The sequence below is a fragment of the Melospiza melodia genome, chromosome W (assembly GCF_035770615.1).
Source record: "Melospiza melodia melodia isolate bMelMel2 chromosome W, bMelMel2.pri, whole genome shotgun sequence".
Taxonomy (NCBI): Eukaryota; Metazoa; Chordata; class Aves; order Passeriformes; family Passerellidae; genus Melospiza; species Melospiza melodia.
In genome coordinates, this window is record NC_086225.1 from 16,048,330 (window position 1) to 16,068,151 (window position 19,822).

Sequence of the window (19,822 nt, forward strand, 5' to 3'; positions counted from 1 at the left end):
CAGGTCCCAGTCCGGAGCAGGTGTGAGCGGTTCCATAAAAGGGAAAGGAAAAACAGTGCATGGAAAAATTCGGACTGCTTAGCTAAACTAACTAACGAGCAGAAGCAAAAAGCAAGAGCAAAGCAGGAGCAAAGCAGGAGCAAGAGCAAGAGCAAAGCGAAAAGCAAAGCAAAAGGCAAAAGCAGCACTATGTACTGCCGTGTCTCTGTCTCCTGCCAGCTGTGGGGGAGCAGGCTGAAAACAAAACAAGACATTCACTCTCCAGAGCCAGTCTTGAAGGCACAGAACATAATATCCAGCATAAACAGAACACACGAATGGGGATACAAGCATCATAACGTCGCCCTAGGACAACTTGCCACTGACCTATGGGGACCTGGATCATTTGCTCCAGACCAATGAAAATCTCCACTTTGCCCTAGAGAGCTATGTAGGCCAAATTTCTATTCATATCCCAGAACATAAACTTTTTAATCGTGACGTAACCTTTCATCTGACCCCAAAATTAGTCCAAAGTAAAACACCTCTCAAAGCTCTAACCATTTTTACAGATGGCTCAGGGTCATTCCACAAGTCAGTAATGACATGGAAAGACCCTAAGACCCAAAAATGGGAATCTGACATCCAAATAGTGGAGGGATCTCCACAGATCACAGTTAGCAGCTGTTGGCAGAGCCTTTGTGAAATTCAAAGATGCACCCTTTAATCTAGTCACAGATTCAGCGTATGTTGCAGGTATAGCTATGAGAGCAGAACATGCTCTTCTCAAAGAGGTTTCCAATCCAAAGTTACACCAATTGATTTCTGCATTAACACGCTTACTCTCCCACAGAAATCAACCTTACCACATCATGCATGTGAGGTCACACACTGACCTCCCAGGTATTGTCATAGAAGGGAATGAAAGCAGATGCATTAGCCATGGCAAGAGAAATTGCTAATGTTCCTAACATCTTTGGCCAAGTAAAGTTGTCACACGCATTTTTTCATCAAAATGTGCATGCTCTTACCATAATGTTCAAACTCTCAAAAGATCAAGGAAAAGCTATTGTTGCCACATGCCCAAACTGTCAAAATGACCAGGTACTGTCTATGGGTACGGGAGTCAATCCCCGAGGTCTGAACATCTGCCAGCTGTGGCAGACAGATGTGACCCACTTCACACCTTTTGGAAGGTCAAAATATGTGCACATATTCATCAACACGTTTTCTGGAGCAGTATTTCCATCAGCACATCTAGGAGAAACTACGCAGCACACCATTAAGCATTTCCTCCTTGCCTTTGCTACTCTGGGAGTACCAAAGGAGATCAACACAGATAATGGACCTGCTGACATGGTTTGACAGGAATTCTGGGATGCTGTGGTCACACCACCTATGGGTGCTCAGATTTTAATATTGGCACTCGGTTTGACCACTGGCATTTGGATACATCTCTGAGAACACATAGGGGTTAAAAGCAGAGCTGCTCCCCTGGGAGGTTCTCTTGGGACTTCTGCAGGAAAGAGGTCAGATCTCCTTCCCCCATCCAGCTGCTGCTGCTGGGCGGGGGAGGGGCAGTCATGCGGTAGGCCTGGGCTTCGACAGAGATGGGAGGTGAAGAGGCCCTTGAGGATGGAAGGGTGGAGGAACACCAAGAGGCATCGGACAGTCCCCCCCCAGGAGAGAGAGAGAGAGAGAGAGAGAGAGAGAGAGAGAGACGGTGTCTGAATTTGGTAGCAGCGGGCTGAGAAGGAGAAGGGGGGGGGGGGGGGGTGCGAGGAGAAGGTGCCCAAAGGGCAGCGTGGGAACTCCGGACAGACAGAGACTGAAATTCTTAACCCTTTTCTCACATGACGGAAACCTTACAAATGCTAATCCTCCTGGACCTGAATGAGAAGAGAGATAAGAGATGAGATAAGAGGAAATGGGCCATGAGGGAAGTGGAGAAGACTTTTAGGTGGGAGGAGGTGATGGAGTAGACTTTGGCTCGACTTTTCTTGTATAGCCATGGACGGAACCATTTTTTTTCCCCTGTGACACAAAGACTGCATTTAGGGGGGAGGCAATGGCTCAGAGCCAAGGGAGTGCAGTGATGTCATGTGTAAGAGTGCATGAACAGAGACAACAGGTGAGGAAGGTGGTTGGTGCCCTTGCTCTTCAGTAGAAGAGATCTCTGTTTTTTGAGACCCCTCAGCCCCAGGGGGTAAAATTTGGGGGGCACAGGTGTCCCAAAAGTGAGAGACTGTGCTCTTTGTTGGAACTGGACAAAGCATCGTTCAAAAGGGAACCCTAGAAGCAGGTCTGGTCCATGCGCAGTGGTGAGAGCACCGGGCATGGAAGGAAGATGTCACGATGGCAAAGGATCTCCGGGCGGTGCTATGAGTGACATGGAAACACACGAGGTTTCAACTGTGTTTCCAGGGGAAGCCTATGGTACAAGAAGGACTCCTCTCCTCTTGATGAACTGAAGATTGAGTATTCTAAAGGGTGGTGCTGGAGCGAGAGGTTGTGATTTGGGGGAATGTATTGCATTGGGAAATTTGGTGGGGAGGAGGAGGAGATGTATTTGTGAGCATTTCATTTTCCTTGTGTGTGCTTTTTTTTTCTTTCCCTTGTAGTTTAGTTAATAAATTCTTCTTTATTTCTAAGTGGGAGCCTGCTTTGCTTATTCCTGGTCACATCTCACAACAGAAACCAGGGAGAGGGTATTTTCATGGGGGCACTGGCATTGTGCCAGTGTCAAACCATGACACCTGCCTATACATCTCATGAGTTAAAAGAGTTCTTCAGTGAGTGGGGAATAGAACACAAGAAAGGCATACCTGCAAATCCCACAGGACAATCAATTGTAGAGAGGACACATCAAACCCTCAAAAGAGTCCTCAATCAGCAGCACAGAGAAACAAAAATCATATCTCCAGTGGAAAGACTTTGCAAGGCTCTCTACGTCATCGGCTTCCTGAACTGTACAACATCAGAGCCTGACCCCCCAATACTTTGCCACTTTGAAAATACCACCCAAGCAAAGCTCACTGAGAAACCACCTGTGCTAGTGAAGGACCCAGAAACACATCAAATTTCTGGGCCTTTCCAATTAATTACTTGGGGAAGAGGGTATGCATGTGTTCTACTACCATCTGGTCCAAGATCGTACCCAGGAAAAAACATAAAACCGTACCTAGGCACTGCAAACACCACTCCCACAAACACTGACAAGAATTCCCCTGAGTCAAACACAAGACCTCAAAACCAGACCAGTTCTGCCTGGAGATAAAGACCTCGCCAAATGTCCACATGCAGAAGAAAAGACCGTCCCATCACACGACAGTAGACAAACAGAAAGCTGACCAACATACTGCTGCATCAAGCCATAAGCCAGACATAGTCTGAACACAAAACTGTTCTCTGAATTATATGTTGTTACTCTTTTTTTACCCTAAGAAACCCTGTTATTCCCCTTTCTCAATTCTTACCATAGCTAATAGGAAAAAAAAAAGGGGGGGGGGAGGGGGGGGGAAGGAATGGTGGAAAGAAACAAGGGAGAAAACCCCAACCCTCCCCTCCCACCATAAAGATAACAAATTTTGCTTATGTTCCCTATCAGATGCCCCATCCCTGTCTAAAGATGAAAATTATCTCCATTGGTGCTGTCCTCACTGCTGCCTCGATGCTCCTCACTGTACCGTATGCCTTTGGCTGGATTAGCCGACAGCCTAGCCATAATGTTTGGGTAACCTTAGCAAGAATATTAAAACAGGATAACATGCGCTTGTCCATGGGAAGCGTTGATAACCCACTTTCCACATTGTCGCAGACATTTCTCCACAGAAATCCTTTCTTTTGGATTTCTGCATTTTCGGGAGGCCAGAGGCCCCCGAAGAGAAGGTAAACAATTATTATCAGCTGCTGTGGAATGCAACAGGGACACCTTGATTGGTTCATTTCCTATGTTTATAATTAAGGGCCAATCACCAGTACAAGCTAGGGGACTGAGTCCCTGGACACAGCTTTGTTTGGGATTCTTTTCTATCTATTCTTAGCTTAGCTAGCAGCTCTGCAAACCTCTCTCTATGTTCTATTTAGTATAGTCATAATGTATTATATATCATATCTTAATAAATCAAGCCTTCTGATCAAGATACAAGAGTCACCGTCTCTCTCTCACCAGCAGCGCCCACACAGGTCGCTGTAACATCTGGTGACCCCTCGTGTAAGAGCAAAAATTAATCTGATAAGACCAGAGGAGGAAATTGCTGCACTGGGTAAAATCCTGTATGTGTGGCATTTGATGGTTGCTCTGAAGTGATCAAAAAAGTGGATTCAAGCCAGGAGCTGAAGAACTGAAGATCCTGATATGGACAGAGTTCACAGCCAAGGCTGACCACAACAGAACCACCTTCTTCTGAAAAACCTTCAGGAAACATGGTAGACGAGAGAGCAGCATACCTGCAGAGCTGGCCAGAGCAAGCTGGACTCTTTCAAAAGGTACTGTTCATTTTTCTATCCCTGAGGGTTCAGCCGCAAGAAAATTATGGCTGTTTATATGGGGGAGATTCCCTTTGAAGTACGTGGTTCATTTTACTCCTTCAGAGAAGAAAGTCATGGCCCTCTGGAAATATTGGTGCAGGGAAGACGGTTTCCTTTTGTCAGAACCAGATATCTATGAATTCTTTCAATGGGCAAAGCTTTTTGGGTTCTTTGCTGATGTCTTATATGCTTTAGATGCTTTCGTCTGGGAGTGCATGGACTCGATTATTCAGCGTGTCTACACTGAGGGACGCGTGTTGCCTTCTATCTACCCAGCATTTATAAAGCTTTTCCCAGTCCTGAAACGCAGAGCAGCTTGTTTTCAATGGATCTCTAATTGTTATGGCCAGGCTCCGTTTCCACCGCCTTTGGCAGAAGACCCGGTGGGGGAGGACATTTTTCTTCCCAGCCCCCCCTGCTTCACGGCGCGGGGGGGGCGAAACTTCGCAGGGTGAAGTTTTTTTTACTCTTGCTCCGGAGCATGCTCAGATGGAGTCGTCTCCTTCCCCCCCTTCTCTCTCTCCGGGGGGGATGGGAGTGGCCGCTCAAGCCAGCGCCGGCCTCTCAGACTCCGCCTTCAGACATGGGGGCGGCACCGGTCTCTGAGGCTTCCTCCAAGGCCCTGCCAGAGCCGTCACTCCAGGAGATCCCGCCCGCGGTTTCACCGGCATCCCCGCCCCTGCCAGCGCCTGTGTCGGAGAAGGCGGAAGAGACAACACCTTCGGCGATTGACCTGTTGCTAAGCAACGGCGACGCTCCGCCGCTTCTCCAGGCTCCGCTGATGCCCGTGCCGTGCCCGCCGCCGCTCTCAGAGCCAAGGGACGCAGCAACAGCGTGTTCCCGAGCGTCCCCGCCTGCTCCAGCCGAGACGGTTCCTGTTCAGGATGGGGCTGAAAACGGCGTTGAACCTGCGGGACCCTCGGAGCAGCCCGCGGCTGATCCCACTCTCAGCCCGGATCCCTCCTCAGTTCCGGCTCCCTCCCCGCTGCTTCCACCGGACGTCCCAGCAGTCGCTCCGGCGGGGGGTCTCTCCTTCCGTGGAGCGGGGGCTGCCCGCCAGCTCACTGTTGCGGCAGTCCAGCTGCCTGTTTTTAAGATCAGCATTCTCGGCGATTTGGGGGGTGGTTTTTCGGGGATTGTCCCATGGAGGCCGCCGTCTCTCTTGTGCCCTAGTGGCATGGGGGGGCAGGTGCATCCAGAGAGTTCTGCCTTTGATCCCCAGCCCGGAGGGGATGGGGATGATGCCACGGGGCGGATGAGAGACAAACCCGATGCATTGCCGAGGGAGAGGGCACAGCTGGAGGAGACCATAGCTGGTTTGCTGTGGGGAGCAAACGTCTCCAGACCCCAGATGGGATTGCTGGGGAAGGCTTCTATTTCCCTGCTGCTGGCATGCCTCAGTGGTTTAGGGGAAAGGAAGCGTCTCACTACCCGTGCTGCCATTGTGCTTGCAGCAAGGTTCAGGCCTGCGGGAATGCAGAGCCTTCCTTATGAGTTTGGCCTGGGCCGTTGGGCTCAGGAGGTTCCTGGGCCAGGGCCATCATTTGGCCTCTTGATGATTTTGGGAATTCTGGTTTGTCCTACCGGTCCGGGTCCCCCTGTGTGAGCCAGTTTTGGGGTTCCTGGTCCAGCATGGGCCAGGGCCCCCAGGGCTTTTCCTTCTCTGGCACTGCTCTGCCCCTGGCTGCTGCTCTTTTGTTTTTCGGTTAAAAAAAAAAAAAAAAAAAAAAATTTAAAAATTAAATAAAAAAGATTGAAAATACTGGGCAGCAGCTCTGAAGCGCTGAAGCATTGAAGGGCCAGAAAGGACATTCCAAAATTGTTCAAGTTGTTTCAAATCGTTTCAAATTGTATTAAGACTGTCAATGGTTTTTGATAACTATTGATGGAACTCTTTTACAGAAGTCTGTTTCAGGACCAAAAGGACTCTCAGATATTCCAAGGGAAACAACTTCGGCTCTTGGACTGTTCCTGAAATTCATCTGCATGGACTCAAATTCGCTTTACATTGTATTTTGCATTTTTCTTATATTATAGCATTGTTTTAGTGATTTGTTAGTTATTGTATATTCTATAGGTGAAGAAATTTCCTGTTCATTCCACATCAGCATTTTTCTTTATTTTATACAATTTAGAAAGGTGAGATGTCGCAGACATTTCTCCACAGAAATCCTTTCTTTTGGATTTCTGCATCTTCGGGAGGCCAGAGGCCCCCGAAGAGAAGGTAAACAATTATTATCAGCTGCTGTGGAATGCAACAGGGACACCTTGATTGGTTCATTTCCTATGTTTATAATTAAGGGCCAATCACCAGTACAAGCTAGGGGACTGAGTCCCTGGACACAGCTTTGTTTGGGATTCTTTTCTATCTATTCTTAGCTTAGCTAGCAGCTCTGCAAACCTCTCTCTATGTTCTATTTAGTATAGTCATAATGTATTATATATCATATCTTAATAAATCAAGCCTTCTGATCAAGATACAAGAGTCACCGTCTCTCTCTCACCAGCAGCGCCCACACAGGTCGCTGTAACACCACATGTCTGGTAGGAATTCCCTTTGTAGCAGATGATTGGCCCGTCTATAACTCAGAGCTCCTCCGCACCACAGGTAAGAGACCCAACCTGGTAGATACTTGGGACGAGTGGACAAAAATGTTGCCCAGTGCTCTAGAGGAACCCCAAGAATTGGACCTATTGGGGTCCTCCAAGGCAACATACTGTGTCAAATTTTACTTCAGGCGTCCGAAGAATAATTGGCCAGAAATTGACCAGACAAAAAACACATACCGAAAAGACATATCACCAATTAACAAAGCCTATAACTCTCATGATTGGTGTAATTACACTGCTCGTGTGATCTCTGTGCCCTCTCTCCACCCTAAAGAATTACCCAAGGCAATGTTTCTCATCTGTGGTGACCAAATATGGGCTGGGATCCTCTCATGACTCCAGGGAGGTCTCTGTACCCTTGGAAAACTTTCTATCCTAACCCCAAATATCACCTTGTTACATAATTGGAAAAAAGAAAGCTAATTAAAACACCACAAGAGATCCTACATGGAATTTGGTGAAAATTGTGATCCCAAATTATACGATTGGAACAAACCAAAAAAGATTGCTGTCTCCCTATTCCTACCATGGGGAGCTGCAGCTAAAGTCCTCGGTGAAATAAATCATCTTGGCTGCTGGCTCAGTAAGCAAGCCAATGCTACATCAGCTGCCCTGAGCGATCTTTTAAAGGAAGAAGAAACCACAAGACATGCATCACTTCAAAATCAAGCAGCGATTGACTTCCTGCTGCTTGCCCACAGACACAGCTGCCAAGACTTTGAAGGGATGTGCTACTTCAATCTCTCTTCACGCTTGGAATCCATCCACACAAACATCCAAAAACTGACAGAATGTGTGAAGGACTTAAAAGTAGAAAACAACCCAGTCTGGGTCAATGAACTTTTCAGTCAATGGGGATTAACAGGATGGGTTGCATCTTTGGTTAAGGGAATGTTGTGGATTTTCCTTGTAATTGTCATTGTATTAGCTATGCTCTCACATCTGTTTCATTGTTTTAAAAGAACTATAGGGAGCATCTTTTTTCTAAATACAGAAAGTGGAGTTGTAGCAGGCACAGAACCTGCAATGCCTCCATGGTGTTCTGCAGCCTAAGATAGGAAATGCCTAGTCATGATGATTGGACCTAAGAAGCTCCTCTTCTGCCTTCGGACCCTTGCTTATCTCTCTGTAAGACTATAGGTCACTTTCCCCTCGACCCTTACTATTGGACAATTTCTAAAACTCCGGTACCCTATATAAAGACCTACCTTTGCCCAGTTTGGCAGAAGACGCTGTCTCTGAGAACCTTCACAGAAGACTCCAATAAAGACATCTCTGTGGAACCTCACACAGTTTTCTCCTCTCTTTCCTAGCATCTGCCAAAGGCACTTAGCAAGCTAAAGAGCTGAAATCACAAATGAGCTGATAATCACAAAGAGCTGAACTGCTTGCTAAGACTGCCTGCGGCTCTGGAGCCTGCCTGAGGGGCCCAGACAGGTTGTGCTTAATTGGACTTCTCTGTCTTGGACACTCATGTCAGCCGGGGTCTGGGAGATCCTGAAACGCCAGAGTCGCTTCACTCCCCCTCTCTACCACAGATAGTTGGTGCATAAAGAGATAACCCGGGCTGAAAAGATGAGGAAGGGGTCATCTCTGGCACCGAAAGGGCTCAGGCCTCAGCTAAGAATCAACATCTTTGTCTCAAGAGCAGATGTGGGAAGAGATAATGATATGGGAAGCATGCATGTTTATCAAAAATTCAGAATTTTAGAAGCATATAATATACTTTGATGGGTGGAAGGAAACAAATATATGTAGCTTATTTAGCAAGTTTGCAAAAGTAGAAAAAACAATTTGCAACAACGCATAGGAATGTAACTTGTTAGGTAGAAACAACTTGTAACAGAACACAAGAATATAGTTGCGTGGTAAAGGCTATAAAGATAAGATATATATTGTAAAAACTCAGTAAAGCAAGACTCAAGTATGGTGAAAACCCGATAAAGCAGAACCTTTTGCTTAAAGGAGCCAGCAAAAATCAGGCTCCTGGTTTTGGCCAGGACTAACTGACCTGGGAGTTAGCCAAACCTCCACGGCACTTGCCCAGAGACAAGTAAAGAAGTGAACAACTGAGGAAGATCTCTTACTTCATCAAGAAGACCCCTGCCCATGATCACCAGAAGGCATGACACCACAGAAGACTAATTATAATATGAAGCGCAAGACGGCAGAGAATGGGCGGGGAAAGGGTGGGGAAGGGAGGTGTGGTCTTGGGGGATCAATGTGTATTTAAACCTGAAATCTGTCTTGACCAGGTATGTGTGTATAGTGGGAAATCCCTCATGCATCCCAGCTGGTAATAAAACATATCTGCTTTACAATCTTGATTGTAAAGTCCTAATTCTGCAACTCAATAAAAGAATTATTCTGGACTAAGAGACACTGTTTTACAAACTATAAAAGACACACGAGTTATCACAGAGGCAGAAGCCTTCTACACACACACCCTGAAAGTGTTTGAGACTTCTCCCCAGAGTCTGGATGTAAACCCATGGTTACTTCCCTGGAGACTGAGGGAAAGGATCTCAGTGTGTGCCCCATCAAGAATTGGATGGTAAGATACATGGAATCCTATGTTGTATTGTATCTTCACTAACTGTAACCTTAATAGGTACCTTTAACCTTGCACTGGATATATCTACTAGTATTCTCTCTTTTTGTCCTTATTCCTGTGTACTATTAGTTTGTTTTGAGTCTTATGTCTGTGAGTCTTATGTCTATTAAATAAAAAATTCATTCTATAATAGACTAAATTAGCCATTATTAAAGAACTTGTGAACGAGAGTGGGTTTTGGGGTGGTGGCTGCCTCAATAAAGCTACTGCCTGCTGCCAGAGGCCTGGGCAAAAGTCAGGAAGTTATCAAAACCCCCACATGTATTCATAACACTGACTTGAAATGTCAGTCAGAAGGAGAAATATTCAGAACCTAGCAAGAAAAGTTGGGGTCTTGAATTTAGTTGGTATCCTGAACTGTCTTTTATTTTTAGTGTTACCAGCTAATGCTCCCTCAAAGACATAGTTGAGTGGGTTACTGGCCAGCATGAGGTTTAAAACTTTCCTTTAATTAAGTAAAACTAGTCACCATAGATCAGATCTCAGATGTTCTTTTTCTTTATTTAGATACTGTGACATACCTTGGGGAGTAAATTAGCTTACTTTCATGTGGTTTAGATCCTACTTGAAGGGTTAAAGTACTGACAGCACCAAAAATACTGAAACATGGATGGGCATGGCTGTAATTTACAGGAATATTGTGCTGATTTGGCACAACAAGCTAGACCTAAAACTGCAACCAGTAACATGGTAGCACCATCTCCTTAAGCACTATATTGCTCCTTCTGAGATCTAGCAGGAAGGTTGAAACTAGATGATCTTTAAGGTCCCTTGCAACCCAAACCATTCTATGATGTCTGTAATTGAAAATCTATCCGAACATCCAACAGGTAGTAAAGTTGCCAAGCATGTGGTACTGTACTTCTAAATCTTGTGTTAATGTTGTTCTCAAGGTAACCCAGATCTGTCAAAGAACAGCAGTTGATATTAACAATTTACCACATTTCTCAGAGCTTTAAATAAGCATCACTTCCTAACATCTGTAAGATATTCTTCATCCTACTTTGTACAATCTATGGAACGTAGGGGGAGTAGAAGCAAAGATCCTCAAATAAAATATTAAAATAGAAAATAAACCAGCTATTTAACAAGCTAATAGTGTATCAAGATGCTTCACAGGACATATGTCAAATCAAACAACTTGCCCTAGAATTACCTGTAATCCACATTACATGTTATTTGTTAATCATAAAGACAACAGGTACCTTCTCTTGACTTCTGATTCCTCCTCCTAGGTTTGCTTTCTGTGTGGAGAATTCCCAGCTAACCGGTATACCTCCTGGCAAAGAGCTCTACTTTGTGAAGTGCACAGAGGAATGTCGAAAAAGATAGAGAGAATCAGCCAAGAGAAATCCTGTATGATGTATGTTGCTGTGCTTGGAAGAATGGGCCCTTTTTTTTTTCTCCAGACTCCTGGATGTTGTAGTGTGTTTTGTTAGTTTACTTAATTGCTCCCCCATTTTCTGTATTTGTTCCCCCCATTTTATGTAAATGGTTCTGCCCTCCCCGGTTTTCCCGCCAAAGCCCTGCCTCTCATTTTGTTGCCATAGTTACTCCCGCCATTGTTTCTGTCATTCCCCTATGTTATGTAATTCCTCCTCCCCTTATTCCCATATATGTATCCTGGTTTCTCCTCCCTGGGCCCAATCACCCCCACTCCTCCCTATTTGCCAGAAGCTTCTACTCACTCGGGGTGATGATTGGCTGTGGTCCCGGGGCCCCTCCGTTACTTTGTATCTATTGGTTTTTCCCTAATGTCCGTTATGTTAAGTCCACTCCCTTGCCCTTCCCTATTGGTTTTCTGTAAACTCCTCCCTTGTACACCTACCCCCTTTAAAACCTCACTTCTCCCCCCTCTCTTGGTCACTCCCTGGTTGGTCACTCTCCGGTTGACTTCTTGGGACCTCCAATAAACTCGACTTTACCCCCAGAGAGTGTCCAGCTCCTTTCTACTTGTCTTATCTGCAGCAAGACCCGTCTGCAGCCAGCACAGCCCAAGGCCATTAGACGCCGAGGGGTGCTGGCAGGATTGCAGCTGGGTGTCGGCCTATCCTCAGCTAGCCGGACACTGACCTCAAAGGCCAGAGACAGCTCGCTGCACCTGGAAATTCTTTTTCTTTCAAAAAAGTTAAATTCTAGCTCAAGATTCCCAGCTATTAGTCTTAATTTTCATGTGTGCCATAACTATTGCTAACTAGGTGATATTATCCTGATTTCTGACCTTGGTTTGCTGTCTTATACTTTTACATGCTTACTGACAAATAGGTATAACATGAACCTTGTGCCTAAAGAACCTGTCTGCTTGTTGCTGTGGTAGATGCCAAAATGTGGTGCTACCAATCCCCAAGATCTGTGCAAAAGTGGAGACCTAATTAGAGGCGTCTATTAACTGCCCTGTAAAACAGAGAAAAGCTGGGAGGAATTCAAGGAATTTCTTCAAAGATCATTTCAGCCTGATAGAAGACCTTGAGCTGCCAAAAAAATTCTTGATTAAAGTTTGAACTCAACTGTATGAGCAAGACACAGCTGAAAACTTGCCATGGTGTTACAGTACTGACTCCTACTGCTTCATCTGCAGCCATGCTAATCTCTTCTGGTTCAGCAGAGTGTCAAGTCAGCTGTTGCCAGAGAATCTCAGCCCCGTTTAACCTCAGAGCATGGCTTCCAGTAAGTCTAGTCCCAGCAGTGACTGCTTGATTGTCTCAGACTGCTTCTGGTCATGTTCCGAATGTTCATGTGACTAAATTATAGTCTCCTTTGGATTAAGTCCAACCTTTTGGATTGTCTTAAATTTCAGCTTGTAAACTTAGAGCTTTGTCACTTCTAATCTGAATACAAAGTGCTTGTTAGGGCTAACAAAGCCCTGTGGAAATCATGCTTTGCACAACCCTTCTGGGTGGCAGAGCTCAACTCAGAAATGCAAGCTGGTCCCATTTCAGGTTTGACAAAAACCAGCACACTGTGCTACATACAGTAGCAAATAAATCTGTGAATTAAACCCCTGTGCAAAAACTTGTTGCTTTGACACAAGTCTTGAAACACCAAGTAAACATTCCTGCAAGTACAATAAATGGCTGTATTGATATGCTCTTTGGGAATCCTCATAAAAAAAAATTGCTGGTAGATGTGCCCTTCCTGCTTACTCATGGAGTATAGCTTTTTCACAAGGCAGAGGAGCTGAGCTGAGCTCCAATGCAATAGTTTCTAGGAAATTATCCTTCCTTCAGGAGAGCATGAGCAGTTACTTGCTGTTCAGCTCTCCATTCCTGCCAAGCTACTGGAATATTATACTTCCCTACTTGGAGACTGAGCCTGCAAACATCTGTTTACCCTGAACAGAGTTGAACAGGCAGAGACTAGCACCAAGTCCCATAATTTCTGTTTGCAGCCTACTTGTATACATCTGTTTCAGGCTCTCATTAAATAGGTATTTGGCAAAGTGCTGCTTTGACAGAATAAAATACCAATCTGTACTGTATAAACCTTTTCCTAGTGTCCCAGAGTTTCATAGAAATTCTTTATTACTCCTCTTAACTTCTGCATTTTACTAGACTTTTTTCCTCTCTTCTGATTTGTGGAAAAAAAAAAAACCCTCTACAACCTGTAAAAGTTGTAAAGCTGGTATGATTTATTTCAGTATTTGGACGCATGCTCCCCAAGGACATGTGCACCCCTGAACATTCCCGAGTCTACTTTATCCCCTAACCTGTTGCATATGCATAAAAGCCATGTGCATATGTGTCAAAAATAGGGTAGAAACTGTTGTAAAATAGTTGATAATTGCTAAGCATGTGCTGTTAGTTTGGTTATTATATTGTAAAAGGGGTTAAAAAGGTAGTTATAAGAAATATGGTACTCAACGTACTGTATTACACCTAAGTAAAGTGCATCACCGCCCCAAACAAAATGAACCAGCCTTGACAGAACTGTAATGTGCCAATGAAGTGCCTTAAACCTTCATGCAAATGAAGGATCCAAACAGAAACCAATCCAAAGGAACAAAAAACAGAATAAAAAGGGGGCATCTGACCCAGTGAATCTGTGCCACTCCACCTGGAACAAGGGGGACATTGTTGCTCCAGAAAGAAAGAAAACCCAGTGCCAGCGCTGCAGCATACTTGACGGGAACTCTCCTGCTCGACCCGCAGGTCCCCATGCTTTAGGTCTTACTATAATAAATGCTGAAATCACTTTTAGTACCGGGAGTGGGGTCCTGTTTTTAACAGCTGGGGACTTATCTGGGATACAACCTCGCCCAGCCGAGACTGGATGACAGGATGGCCGCCTGTCTTCCATGGAGGGATCTTGCGTCGGTATCTGGGAAAAAGGCCTGAGGCACAGGTGAGGCACAGGGGAGCTAGACGCCAGCTGGTAAGTATCACCCATCCACGGGCAGGGGGAGGGCCTGAGGGGACAGTGGGGGCGAGTGTGTGAAGAGGGCTTGAGACCGGGCCGGCTTGGAGCCCCGAAATGTGTGGGGACCTCCTAGTACCACAGTTCCGGCTTTCTGCAAGGAGACTGCCTGGGAACGGAGGGAAGCGAAAGAACGAAGACCAAGCAAGGCGTGCCCCCCAACCCTCCTTGTTGCAGCACCCGGGCAGGCCCCGTTAAAGCCTGGCAAGCCATTGTTCCCCGGGTGGGTGGGGGCTGTGGCAAAAAGGTGGTGTAAGTGACCCGCAAAAAAGCCATTGTTCTGTGAGCGGGTGGGGTGCTGTGGCAAAGGTCTGAGTGGCATGCAGACAGCCTCACAGGTGAACTGACACCAGAGGCAACCAGATTCAGGGTCCTTCCCAGAGGCCTGGGGGTACTAAAGCCTGGAAAGGCTGACCCCAAGGTGAGGGGGGCTACAGTATTGTAGGACTTTTTAGCACTGTGGCTGCTAAGGGTAGTTGTCGCAGACATTTTTTCATAGAAATCCTTTCTTTGGGATTTGTTCATCTTCTGGGAAGCTGAGGCCCCAGAAGAAGAATGTAAACAATTGTTATCGGCTGGTGTGGAATGCAACAGGTGCAGCGGTGATTGAGCTTCTGTGAGTGTTTGGATTTGCTGACCGTTCACAGGAGAGTTTGTCCTTGCTTTCTGCTGGACACAGAACTTTGTTATTCATTCTTTCCTATTCTATTCTTAGCTTAGCAAGCCTCTGCAACTTCTCTCTTTATTTCTTTTAGGATAGTAATAATGTATTATGTATCATATATCAATAAATCCAGCCTTCTGATCATGAACCAAGATTCTCGTCCACTTCTCTCACCCTGAAGACCTTATCAGGTCGCTGTAATAGGTAGTCATGTGGCCCATTCCCTCAAGGGTACAAGAGTGGGAAGTCCAGCTCAGCAAGGTGCAGAGGTCCAAGCCCCTGACTCTGAGGCTATCTCTAGGGAAGAGGAATAGCCAAACCTCGAGGGAGTTGGAAGGGGTCAGGGTGGGAGCCTACACGGACCAGTGATTCTCTGGCAACAGGGGTTTGCTTTGTGTAAGTCTTAGAGGTTTGCTAATATTTCCTTCCTCTGTCCAATAAAAGAAAAGGGAATTTTATAGGGGGTACTGAACCTAGTTTAGCAGGGAAACTTAGGGTGTCAGTACTCAAGGGTTCTGGAGTGTCAAAAAAGGTACCTTACATAGTCCCAGTGGGCGAGGCACAAGAGCCAAAAACTTGGCTAAGCAGAAGTCAAGAAGTATGAATGAAAAGGCCTGAGGGTGTGAATAAATGTGTGTGTGAGTGATAGAGTAAGTGTTCCTTAGATAAGAGCGCCAGATAACAGTGCCCAGGAGCACCAAAGTCGATTGTTGCAAGGACACCTGTTGCGTAAACAAAAAGAGATTAGAAGGTCTTCTCTCTCTTAAGTTAAAAAAGAGTAAGACAAAACTTTTAAAATGGCAGTTAAGAGTAAGCAGTTTTATTTACCAGCCCGAAAGCTTATAGTAACTGAAAGTCACCATGGCTCAGAGCCACAGTAGACGAGGAGGGCGACCAAGGAAAAAGAATTAGAATATTCCTCCTGGTAGCCCCCTTGGTGATATACTGGATGACTGGAATAAGTGGGAAAGAACTAAAAAGTAAGATCAAGTGAGGATGATTTCTTATGGTGTGGAACATTGGCCAAAGAGGAAGCTACAACAAAAATCCTTAAAGTGGCCCTGGTACGGAAGTAGAGATAAGTGGTTATGTAATTTATTATACCAGCAAGTGTGCCATCAAGAAAACCCTAATTCAGAAGAAGTAGAGTATATTACTTGCTGCGTCAAATTCTCAGAAAGAGATTCTAAGGTATACAAACTAAAAAAAGATAAAGAGCAGAAATCAGAGGAAAAGGATAAGGAAAACAAGGGAGTTATTCAAAAGAGGTTGGATCCCCTGGACTATGTAGTCCCACCAACTCCTCCTCCAAACTATCAAGCCACCCCTGTGAGAGTCTGTCTGAATTTTCCCTCATCTGCCTCACAATTGTCATTGGGGGCACCACTGAAGAGAAGACCCCCCCTGTCTAGAATCTCTGGCTTTGAAGGAGAAAGTCACACGCCAAAGGCCCTGAAACCTGAAAAGACAGTGTTAAGTTATTGTTTTCACATGTGTGTTTGCTGTATGCTATACTGAGAAGAAGGGGCACTGTGCCCTTTTTATTTCAACAATGGCTTTGGAAGCTGTCTCACCTCTCGGCCTGGCTGGACTTCTGAGTTTTGGGTGGTCTCCCACACAAGACCCTCACCTGCTTTATAACCACCGTGACTGACGGACTGAGATGTAGGAAGTCTCTCCATCAAGGACTGAGACATGAAACTCCCATGTGACAAGGCCCCCTCTCCTCCTTCCAAGGACTGAGACTGAAACCCCTAACCTGGGGGAGGTGTGTGCGGGAGGCAAACTGACCAAAGTGAGATGTTTGCCTGCAGGTGTGACTACTGGTCCAAGAAAACAATGGTTCTTGCCTGCTGCCTAGCTTGGACTCTGTGTACCTGAGACAGAGTAGAGATCCATTCTCAATTAGGTGAAGTGTCTAAGAGAGGTGAATAGTCTGTGAGGCCAAAGCTGAAGGAAAAGTCAGATGCCGGAGACAGCAAGACTACAGAGAAAGAGAAACAGAAATGACCACACGGTCAATTTGCCCCTGACTTAAAAATTCCTTTGATAAAGGAGAACTGGCGATAAATGTCATGCGGAATGAATATGTATGAACCTATTGTGAAACTGTATGCATATGCATTTGGAAGGGGGGATAAAAGGAGACCTGAGATCTTCAGGGGCACGCATGCCTTTTGAGGAGAATTTTCTCCGTATGCGTCCGGCGCCGTAAATAAACATACCGGGCTTTACAACTTTTATAAAGTTGTGAGGTTTCTTCTTTTCTCCTCAAAACATTATGGCGAGCCAGGCAGGAGTTCTCTGTCCCCGCAGGGGCAGGGGGGATAGACGGACCTCCAAGGCGCGCCCTAGGATTTTTTTTTCCTGGTGGGGCTCCGCTCGTCTCGCTTGCCACCTGCGGAGACAGACAACGACCTGCTGGCCTGTGGAGGAAGATACGGTATGTACTGAGGGGCCCCCGGGGGAGGGAAAGGAGAGCAAGGGAGTAAACCACCCAGAGACGTCTGGGTTCAGCTGATGGAGCAGCTGTATTAGAGACGGGGTTCATCGTTCTGATAGAGCGGAACCGCTAGAGGCTCTGGGGTGAGCCGGGTGAACCCGTGTATGTGTGTGTTGGGGGTTCATTGTTCTGATAGAGCAGAACTGCTGAACCCATGTGTGTTTTGTTTGTGTGTGTGTGTGATGTCCGGACACTGTGTTGCTGTATGGTTAATGTGTGTATTGTGTGGTCAGTGCACTGTGTTTGTAATCGTGCAAGTGATAAGTGTATGGTGTATAAAAGAGAGTAAATCTACAGTGCAGGGGTGTCAGTACTACCCGTGTTTGAAGCAGCCGAGTGAGGCCTGAGGCGCCGGCAGCAGCAGGCTGCGGAGTGCCCTGCGGAGAAGCGAGTGGAGGAATGTCAGTGATGGTATTTATCGTGTTTAAATGTAGTGATTTGTGTAGATTTGGTACATTTTAACCGTGAGTATGAGCTCAGAGAGTTCCTTTGCCTTGGATGTTTGGACTTGATCTCTAGACTGTGTGCTGTTATTTTGATTGTGTCCAGGAAAAATTGATGTGAGTAAATGCCGAATTATGGTATGCTTTGTTGTGTTGAGAAAAGTGAGCACTTTGAGAAATATGCCCTTTCCCAGTGATTTTGTGTGGTGATTTTCTTCCACTGCATTGTGGTAATTTGATTCTCAGATTGTATAGTAGTGTTTGTGGAGATTTTAAGATTTTGTTGCAACAAGAGTAGCATTTTACACAGGAGAACTATAGTACGGTGATTTATGTTTAACTACGATAAAGCGAGTTAAAGGAATTCCAAGAATTCTCCCCCTCACAGCAATTCAAGCCTTGGCTCTAGTGAATTTGAGATAAAGGGTGGGGGGGGGAGGGGTGCATGTGTCTGTGTCTGTGGGCATATCAGAGTTTTGGCTGTGACTAGCCCAGCCTTTTTGCAAAGCAGTAAAACAAGTGTAAGTAGACACAGGGCTTAATTAGATTGTGCAAGAAGAGAACTAGAAAAGACTGATATTTTGTAAAACAGATTTTATATAGAAGAGATGAATGAGATGAATTAGTTAATGAGACTTATGAGATTTATGAGACTTCAGCTGGTACTGCAGTAAGTCTGGACTGAAAACAATCTGTAGGGATTTAAAGTTCTCTGTAACAAACAGAATAGCCTGCCTTTGCGGGCAATTCCTCAGAGCCTTTGGTGCATCAAGAGGCTGGCACGCTGCATGAGGTAACAGTGGCTGTCCCTTGGGAACAGGGACAGCTCTGGCTGCCCTGTCTCCCCAGGGAACACGGGAATGACCTGTGGGCAAAAGCTGGATGTGCAGGTATTATTGCAGTGCGGTGTTTGTGAGAAACGCTAGTTCTAATAAGCGTCAGGGCACATGCCCCGAGTGCAAATTAGAGGTTTCTGATCAAGCGGATTCAGAACCTAAGGTCTTAGAGCTTGTGTGTGGGAATCCCATCTGATACCTGTCACCTGGAGCTGTGTGTGTGTAGGAGGAAAACTGAGAAACTACTGTGAAGGTCTATGAAAAGAGGTTTGAGTGGAAGCGAGATAGGGAAGGGAGAAAGAGGTAATGAGAACTGACCAGAGCAAAGAGGTTCCTAAATTAGCCCCTTTTGGGAGGGGCTCACTGGGAGAAGGCTGCCAGTAGGAGCAGCTCAGAAAATAAAAAGATTTATAATACTTCATTGCAGTTAGTACTGTTTTAAAATAGGAAGATAAGTGGGATGGGATTTCTGTATGCTGAAATGTCTTTTTGTTTTAAGAAATCACCCAGAATGGCAAAGAGACTGTGAGATCAGACCACCCTCTGGTCTTGGCCCTTGAAAAGGAAAACAAGGCAAAGAGAAAGCAAATCAAACGTGTTGTTCAGCATACAGCATAAGATAGCAATGTATGAAGTCAAACAAAGATTATCATGCTGAAATGCAAAGCGATTACAGTTGGCAAAATGAGTACATATGATTTGTTAAAGGCCCCTCCCAAGGTAAGGGAGGAAGGATAAAGATGACCTCCCCAACAGGGAAGACTTTTAGTCGACACAAGGGCCATATATACAGTTTTAAATAAAGCTTTAGTACCTGTGGAGAATGTTTATGTTGTAGTGTGGGGAACAACTGAACAACTGGCCAGACTGAGAAGGCATACTTTTGCAAACCTTTAAAGTAACATGGGTACTATGTGTACTTAGAAGCTTTTGTACAATTCGCTCAATTCGCTAAACATTCTCAAATGAGAAAGGTTACTCTGGAGGCAAATGATATAAAGATGTTAGGCTTAACATTAACAGACACTGAAATTAAGAAAGACACTAGTGAGGGGATATTAGAATAAGTAAGTAAGTGTTTTCAAGGGTATGGGCCTCTGCTGTACCAGGGAGAGTGAAAAATGTCCCTCTATGGCAATCAAGCTTAAGGAAAGAACACAACTAGTGAGAACTGAGTAGTACTCTCAAAAGGAAGATAAGGAAGGAATCAGCCCAATAACTGATAGTACT